This window comes from Enhydra lutris, unplaced genomic scaffold (assembly GCF_002288905.1).
Source record: "Enhydra lutris kenyoni isolate GAN:26980312 unplaced genomic scaffold, ASM228890v2 scaffoldscaffold1, whole genome shotgun sequence".
Classification (NCBI taxonomy): domain Eukaryota; kingdom Metazoa; phylum Chordata; class Mammalia; order Carnivora; family Mustelidae; genus Enhydra; species Enhydra lutris.
Window position 1 is genome coordinate 51,101,070 of NW_019154085.1, and position 9,351 is coordinate 51,110,420.

The following is a 9,351-nucleotide window of genomic DNA, read 5'->3' on the forward strand; positions in this document are numbered from 1 at the left end:
AAGTCAGTAAAGGCACTTGGATCTCAGGCTTTTGTAGGGCCGTCAGCCAGGTTGTGCTTTCTCCTGGCGACCCTGTTAGGTTTCAGAAGCTTCTGGATTCGAATACAGATCTCAGAGGGTCTTCCAGACTCTCTCATCTTTCCTGGGAGCCTCTGGAGTAAGAACCCAGCTAGTATTTGTCAACAACCTCCTGTACGATGGGCGCCGTGCCAAGTACACCCATGAAATCGTGAGAATATGTGAGACAAGTATTCATGTCTACATGTTCTGGAAGAATAAACTGAAATTCCAGATACCTGGTTGGCCCATGGCCCCATAGCCAGAGAAGTGGCAGCGTGAGGACCAGGATTTGGTACTCTTGATCACCAACTCCCGTTTTAGGTGGCATTTAGGCCTAGCTGTGCGTAAACCTCTTCGGGAAATACCAAATTAGATAGGACCTCAGAGCCATTTCCCCCATCCTACACCTTTCATTGGACTTACTGCACCAGTTGCCGAGGTACTAGCAAGTGACCCATGATCGCACATGTGGACTAGAAAGCTCCAAAGATGTCATCAGGCAGGAGGACCCTTTGATTTGTATTGTTTCCCTCCCTTCAGTCACTGCTTTAAAATTCTGATATGCATTTTGTTAATGCCAGCCATGGACAGAATCAAATATTGCCTTTTTACCCATTCAGCCTCAGGGATAGTGAAAAAATATCCAGGTTCTAAGAATATGAGGAATAATGGTGAATCTTTAAATTCATACTTTGTCATCAAAAAAAAAAAAAACCACAGAGGCTTTAGAGAGAAGAAATGTATGAATGCTTGTCTGTGGCTGTTTTGCATAAAACATATTAGTACATAAAATTCACATTTACAAATAAGATATGTTTGGGTAGATGGGTGTTTAGGAAAGTGAAACAGCTCACAAAGCTACTCTAACTCCCAAATCTTTACCATATGATCATATTCCTTCCACATTGGAAACACTTACTCTACCTTATCAGTGACCCTTGTTATAATATAAGCAATATCACAACAAGCATCTGATGATATTGTGGGTCAGATTATGTCCTCAAATTATAATTGTGTGCAATCAATCAGGAATCATTAAAACCAGTAATTCATGAGATGGATGTTAATCTTGTGTCCTTTTAGGTAAAACAGAATGTCTTTCTTATGCATGATCATACTTGCAGAACTGAGTTTCAGTGACCTAGTATCAGAATTGTATACAGTTTATCTGTTTAGGACATAGTGGGTGCTTAGTTGGAAAAAAAGTAATCTTATGAAATCTAATGGCTAAGTAACAGTGCAAACTAAATTAATTTTGACTTTGAATTTTCAAACCTTAACTAACAAATCTGCCTTACTTCTGTTACTTCATTACTTATGAGTGATGGGGTTTAAGATCTGATTCTCCTTGGACGGGCACTGGTGTCTTAGAGAAACAATGCCACGTGGGAGAAGGGACAAGAGCGGGTTCTGTGTGTGCTCCTGGCGTGCATTGACCTCGAGGTGCGGAATCCGTGTAAACAGACCAAGCAAAGGGATTACCCTAATAGCTGTATGAATGAGGAGAGGGCAGGAGCATGCCCCTGAGAAACTTGATTGAGTCTTACAGATAGGTCAAAAGAGCATCAACCCATTTATCTGTTCAATTTCAGCGTGAAAAGGAATTACTTTATGTTGATCCTTTTTTTTTTAATGCCATTGTCAGTCCAGAGTGTCTTAAATTTCTTTTTCTCTTTTCCCCCATTTTATGTGAAGGATTTTTTTTTTTTCTTATACATCATAGTGAAGAGTATGTTCTTTAATCATTTAAGGAAAAATGTCAGTGAAATCTTCTGGGTTTGGGGAGATTTGGGAGCCAGCTGCTCCTTTTTTTTTTTAAAGATTTTATTTATTTATTTATTTGACAGAGAGAGAGAGAGAGAGAGAGAGAGATCACAAGTAGGCAGAGAGACAGGGGAAGGGAAGCAGGCTCCCTGCTGAGTAGAGAGCCCGATGTGGGACTCGATCCCAGGACTCTGGGATCATGACCTGAGCTGAAGGCAGAGGCTTAACCTGCTGAGCCACCCAGGCTCCCCCAGCTGCTCCTGATAAGGAAAAGTGTACTTAGGATCTCAGATGCTTGTGCAGATAGGGTTTGGGTGAGATTGGTACGTTTTGGGCCATTCACGGCAGAGAGAAGACCATAACACATACCAGGATTCCAGCAAGTATGGCCAACAAAGACAGTTCGCCTTCAATAAGATTGTAAAGCTTCTTATCCCTTTTAGTAAGTTGGGATTCTATTTGTCTCCTTAAAAAAGATGATGGGATCATCCTAATTTTCGCTGAGGGGACTGATGGAGGGTGGTTGTGGGGTTTGACATTAGACAGCAGTATCTTGTCTTGCAAATAAAGTAATAGGCATTAGAGTAGTCAGACTCTTTGGGCTTTGATCGTTGTGAAAGCACGGCCACGCACACTGTTGCAATGTGGCACCAGATGCTAAAGGGAGGCTTAAAGACCCTGCATCTAGATGTAGCGGGTTGTTTTCCTCCTCTGTTTCTTCTTCTTCTTCTCCTTCTTCTTTTTTATTTTTTAATTTTTAAAAAAATTTTTTAGAAGATTTTATTTATTTATTTGACAGAAAGAGAGATCAAAAGTTGGCAGAGAGGCAGGCAGGAAGCAGGCAGACAGAGAAGCAGGCAGACAGAGCAGGGGAAGCAGGCGGTGCTCGATCCCAGGACCCTGAGATCATGACCTGAGCCGAAGGCAGAGCCACCCAGGCGCCCCTCCCCCTCTGCTTCTTGAGCCATCAAATCCCTTCTGTCCTACTTGACTACCTCTAATTAATTCAAATGTAAATTACAGGAAGGTGTCTCTTCACTTTTGATAGACTTTTATGTATGACTCCTTAAATTTCTCATTATTCAGCTAGTGTTCAAAATCTTAAGTTTGGTTTTCTGTGTTTTTGCCACAAATTTTGTCACATATCCTCTTAATATCTGGAGTACATACCTTAGGAAAATAGAGAGCACTTCCAGTTTAATGATATCTGAGGGCAGGAAGAATATTAACCCAAGGCTTTGCTTTAGGTGGGTGTTGAGGTTGGGTCTAAGCCTGGTGTCCCTGAGAAAGCACATATGTCACATTAATATATTTGATGATAAATGAGTTCTTACACCAGGTGTGGTTTGTGACATGCCTGAAAATTTGAGTGTGGTGAGTAAAGACCAAACCATTTAGTCAACCATGATGCTCCTTGAATTTTTTTCTCTTAAAGAAGTTTTTTTTTTTTTCCTAAATAAAGGGAATTAACACATCTGCTTTTGGTGTTGAAACCTCTCCTCATAAAAATTTATGATCCTGAATTGAGGATCAGGGTGAGAACAAGGAGTCCTCTGTTTTTTGCTTATTGGCGAATTTTGCTATGTGGAGGGACGTATTACCATTTTGCCTAAATCAATACTTTCTTAGTTGTATAGCAATATATGTTTTTGAACATTTGGCCTCCCCAACAGGAAAAAATACATTTGGAAGCAAAGGTCGTTCTCTTGGTGTTTGCAGTAGTTCAGGTCTTATGTGTGAGAAGCAGAAAACAACTCTAACATACAGAAGAAAGGGTTCATTGGAAAGAGGTTGAGAAATGCACAGGGTTGACAAGGAGCCTAGAGAAACAGGCCTGGAAAATGAGCAGGCTTTCCTAAAATGTGGCTAGACTCTCAGGCTGTGTCCCCTTGAAGCTTAGCCACCATAAACATGACTTGAGGTTCTGATCATGCTTTTTCTTCTCTCCCAAATGACATGGACCATAGCTAACTATCAGCTGGGTCATCAGAGTACGTTTACGGGTTAAGGACATGAACTAGCCCCCACTTTAGAGTTAAAGACATGATTTAATCTACTTTCCCTTAAGAACCTGGAGGTCTTCCACCTAGACCTTGCTCTCTTCAACTTTTCCTAGTCTTCCTGCTGTTTTTCTGTTCTGTTCTTTGGTATATCTGACAATATTCAATCCTTTGGTATAACTGCATTTAAGAAAGTGTCTGCAAGATGGGGGTGGGGTTATGGACGTTGGGGAAGGTATGCGCTATGGTGAGTGCTGTGAAGTGTGTAAACCTGGTGATTTATAGACCTGTATCCCTGGGGCTAATAATACATTATATGTTAATTTAAAAAATGAATAAATAAATAAAAAGAATGTGTCTGCAAGAGTCTGGCAAAGAAATGCCCCCATTTGAAATGAGAGGGGAAGAGGCTGAGGCCCGTCGGCTCTGCAGTGGAATGATCTGCTCTGATAGTCGTGATCAAACTCTCCGAGGGCTTTGAGCTCCCCGCTCCCCGAGGCTGCTGGGCGGTGCACCTGGAATGCATCAGGATTCCAGAATGATTATAACTGTCTTCTCATCTGCTTCCACAATGACAGCATCTGGCTTTGACAAATAAGCCTAAGGCCCGAGTTCGGTTATTCAAGGCCCGCCTCCTTCCCAGGGCCGCCCTTCCATTCCAGTGTGGAGCGGCAGGGCCTTGTGGAATGAGTCACTCAAGGCCACCAGCGCTCCTGTACGCAGCGCTCTTGGCAGTAGTCATTAGTTTTTTTCGCTGTTTTCTAGAAGGCTTCCTCAGAAAGCTGATGTGGTTTAGCTACCAGGCACCCGAAAGCACTAGTGCTATCCATTATTAAGTTGATTTAAGAAAGCCTGTCAAGTTTTATTTACAGTGGGCCAAATTGGGCAGGAAGGAGAGCAGACATTTTGGTGTGCTTCCAGCGTCCTTGGAGTTTAATCCCATCTAATCTAACCTCTCAGACGTTTGAGGGTGTAGGATTATAAGTCCAGCACAAGACCCTCCAGATGACTCCTTCATTGGTAAAAATTTTCAACATGGAGGGAAGGGCACTTTTTTTTTTTTTTTTTTTTTTTTTGGTCTCTCCCTGAACTACAAGCAATGTATTTTCTCAGATCTCAGACTGTGGGAGCTACAGTTTGAGTGCATGTGTGTATTTCACAGTGTGAGGCCAGAATTACACTAATCTGATTGCCTGAGCCTCCTCCCTGGCCAGTCTGTGTTGTCAGTGATCAAGAAGCAGAGTCCCCACAATTATTATTAGTTTTTTGGACTGTTTATTAACAGTTGCAGTTACTGCTTGTGTACAGTAAATGACCCTAGACATAGTCTTACTGCGCTCATGAGTTCTGTGGATCAGGAGGTCAGGACGGGCATGGCAGGGATGACTGTCCCTGCTCCCTCACACCCAGGGCCCCCTCAGCGAAGATCCCAGCGACTAGGGGCAGGAATTCATTTGGAGGCTTCTCTTCACTCAAATATCTAGCTCTGGGCTATGATGACTTAAGGGCTGAGCACAGTGGAGCCTACCAACCGGGATGCCTCCATGTAGAAGTTCACGTGGCTGGCGCCGGTCATGGTGTGAGGAGAGCTGGCTTCCAAGAGGGAGGATGGGGGGGGGTGGAGCATCCAGAGATCAGGGATTTAAAGTGATAGACGTCATAGTCTATCTCCTGAGCTAGTGTCAGAAGTCATCAATGTCATTTCTGCTGCATGTGGTTGGTTATAAGCGAGTCACCAAGGCCAACACAGATGCCCAGGGGTATCAAAGACTTCACTTCTCCATGGTGGATTGTGAGGGTGATATCACGGGAGAACGTGTCGGGTGGGAGATAATGCTGTGCTCATTTTTGGAAAATAAAATTCACCTCCATAACTTTTTGAGAATTACCAGTATATCGCTGGTGGTTCCTCTTCTGTTTCTCTCTTGTCTTCTCTCAACCCAGTACTTCGGTTTGCCTCAGGACTGAAAGCTTTGTAAACTTCTTCACTGGCGTTAGAAAGGATGGTTGCCAGTTTTGGGGCACCTGGGTGGCTCAGTGGGTTAAGCCTCTGCCTTCGGCTCAGGTCATGATCTCAGGATCCTGGGATCGAGCCCCACACTGGGCTCTCTGCTCAGGAGGGAGCCTGCTTCCCCCCTTCTCTCTGCCTGTCTCTCTGCCTACTTGTGATCTCTCTGTCAAATAAATAAATCTTAAAAAAAAAAGAAAGAAAGAAAGAAAGAAAGGATGGCTGCCACTTCTTTCAAGCCAGTTTGGGCAAATGGTATTTTGGGAGCCTTTCTAGAGGAGAAAGGAGCTGCTTATGTAAGATTTCTGAGCCGCTGGTAGTGAACTAGTTATTTCATTATCATCTCTGTCTTTATCATCTTGTAAGGAACTGAAGGCTGGTCTCCTGTTGGTCATTAGGGGGTGAGTCATGCTAACTTACCAGAAAAATTTTCATGAATATTTGAGTGCCCTTTTGTGTCAGAAATATTGATAAACACTGGCAATAAGAAAGTGAGCAAGACATAGGCCTTACCCTTAAGAAGGAGCATCCGAATCCGGTTAAGGAAACAAATATTTTGACAGTTAAGTTATTAGGCTTTATGAAGTTAAATGTCAGATGCTTTATAAGAGAAGTAACCGCTAACCAAGAGGAGGTGAAGGCAGGCACATGGGATGGGCGCTCTCGGGGAGGCTTCCTATAGGAAGGGGTGCCTGAGCTGAATTTAGGATGAGTAAGAGTTAACCAGGTTTAATAGTTTCTTATTAGTTCTGTAATAAATTGTCCTAAACTTGCGGCTTATTACATATTATCCTACCGTTCTGTTGGTCGCATGCGTGAAACGAGTCTATAGAGGCATTCTCTCAAGGAATCCATTTCCTTGTCCTTTCAGTTTCTAGAAGCTGCATACCGTTCCTCCTTTCCTTGGCTCTTATGACTCTGAGCCTTTGACCTCCTTCCTCTAGTGACCATTGTGATTCTGTGGGGTCCACCGGGATAATCCAAGGATAATCTTCCCATCTCAAGATCCTTATCTTAATTATACCTGCAGAGTCCCTTTCACTTGGAAGGTAACTAGTCCCCAGTGCTAAGGATTAGGACAGAGACATCTTTGTGGAGGCAGTTCTTCAGCTCCCCACACCAGGTAAAGGTGGCCTTTTATACAAAGAAGGTGGCATCCTAGTAAAGCTTCAAGGACCCTAGTTACTGTAGTTTACTGTACTCTCCTTTCTTAAAGGGGAGGCGGGTGTGGGAAGAGACACGGGGAGGAGAGGAAGGGAGGGGCCAATGGGGAAAGACTTCATGCCTTACTCCAGAGCCTTCATATTCCAGAGACTGCCTGAAGAAGCAAGAGTCAGGGGCAGGAAATGTGTTCTCCAAACTCCTCCAAGCACTCGGTGTTTGGATCAACGCTCTCCGTACAAGAATGGCAGTTACATTTTGCTGCAAGAGTCTCTTGGCAGTGAGCTTAGCATGAGGTCACTTGGAGGAGGGTGTGGCTACGGTTTGAGATTTGTTTCAGAGATTTTTGCCATTCATACTTCTCATTCCTTGGGCCTCTTCTTCCAGTGACAGTCATCTGCTTCTTCATCTGATAATATTGCCGGGACTTTGCTGGGGGCCTGAAGGAACTTAAAAAAAAAAAAAAAAGTACAAGAGGATAGTGGTTCCTGGGGACACAGGAGATGATGGTGTCTGGGAGCACCTGCAGAGATGCTCTGCTTTTCAGCCAGACTCTAATTAGACCCGCCCGGCTTTCCACAGGCCACCTGCCGTTCACACATGAGGCAGCCTCATCCTCTGCTTCATTCATAGCAGCCACCTTTTTAGAAAAAAACACAGCTTTGCTTCCTTTTGTTTTTAGCCATGTAAAAGTGCTGTTTGGAAAATCTGGGCCCTTGGCCAGCTGTAAAATAGTAGGCATGTGTGTCCTCCTTGCCTATTCTGGGACGATCACAGTGAGAGATCTCAGGGGAAAAAAACAAAACAAAACAGAGCTATGTGTCGCCTTAAGACCCCATCGATCTGCACTGGCGGCTGGCCCAGGTCCTTCGCCATGGCCTTTCCGCTTGGGAAGGGTTCCTGGGGCAGGTGGAGGTGGTTATGGCTGTAGGGTGCGTACGGATGGTATGAAGCCCTCTGCTGTGACTGGATGAGAGAACTGGCATCGAAGCTCAGACTGCTCCGACAACATCAACTCCAAAAACGATTAGGATGCGGGGACGTTTCAGCTCCCGGTCAGGATTCAGTTGGCATTCGGCCAGTTATTTCTGCAGGGTGAGGTTAAAGTGTCTTTCAGGGTCCCCTTGATTTCTGTTTCCTGTGTGAGGGGATACCTCCCTATTCTTTTCCTCCCTCCCTCTACCCTTAACAAGGAAGTTTTTGTTTTTCGTTTGTTTTTTTTTAAAGTCTGTATCTTGGGTCTTAAGTATGCTTTAGTATGCTGTATTTATTCCAGCTGCTTTTTAAAGCACGTTTGTATTAAGTGAAAATAGAAAGAATTGTTTTAAAATGTCAAACCTGCTTTACAGGTTATTTTTAGTGGTCGTTAAGTCCAGTGCTAAGCAATGGCTAAGTCCTAGACACAGGGCTATGTTAACCATCTTATTAACTAGGCTTCAGGGTTTAAATAGAGCTCTTCAAATAATCATGAAAATGCTGTGCTAGATACGTTAACTAGGGAAAGGATAAATGACATAGATTTATGTCTTATGTATGGGTATATGGGTGGATGCATATTGTGTGTGTCTTATTGGTAACAGCATAAAGATACTTTTATGAATAGTAACAGACGCTAAAAAGAAACAAATGACAGGGTTTGGAGTGGCAGTGTGTGTATATTTCCATTGCAACATGCCTCACGTGGTTAAATGTCCCTATTATGCAGGATTAGGGTTTTCCTACTAGTGGTGTTTTATGTGACAGTTCTCTTGTGTCTTTTCTAAAGATGCTAATTATCTTTTGTGTAATCTCTCTTCAAAGATAAAGACACGGGGCGCCTGGGTGGCTCAGTGGGTTAAAACCTCTGCATTCGGCTCAGGTCATGATCTCAAGGTCCTGGAATCGAGCCCTACATCGGGCTCTCTGTTTGGCGGGGAGCCTGCTTCCCCCTCTCTCTCTGCCTGCCTCTCTGCCTACTTGTGATCTCTCTGTCAAATAAATAAATAAAATCTTAAAAAAAAAAAGGTAAAGACAAAATCAAAATTCTTTGGAACTTCTAGAGAGTTTTTGGGTAAATATGCTTCTTACCATGGGGGGAAAAAATGATAAGATCAAGAGTTTGATAGAAAATAAAAAGACATGATTTTTGTCCCACAAAAGTTTCTGTTGCATTGAGAAAGACAGGGTTGACTTTAGTAGGTAGTTGGGTAAGGACTAAATGTATGCTAAGGTAAACAATAAGAGGACAGTAATTCAGAACGTTAAAAATGATGCTTAGGGACGCCTGGGTGGCTCAGTTGGTTAAGCAGCTGCCTTCGGCTCAGGTCATGATCCCGGCGTCCTGGGATCGAGTCCCACATCGGGCTCCTTGCTCGTCAG

General features: G+C 43.5%; 1 protein-coding gene across 4 annotated transcripts in view; it reads left to right on the forward strand.

The window, feature by feature from the left end:
• Window positions 1–9,351, forward strand: part of LOC111158700 (formin like 2) — a 320,132-nt gene that overhangs the window by 258,641 nt on the left and 52,140 nt on the right. The gene's annotated exons all lie outside the window — the stretch shown is intronic.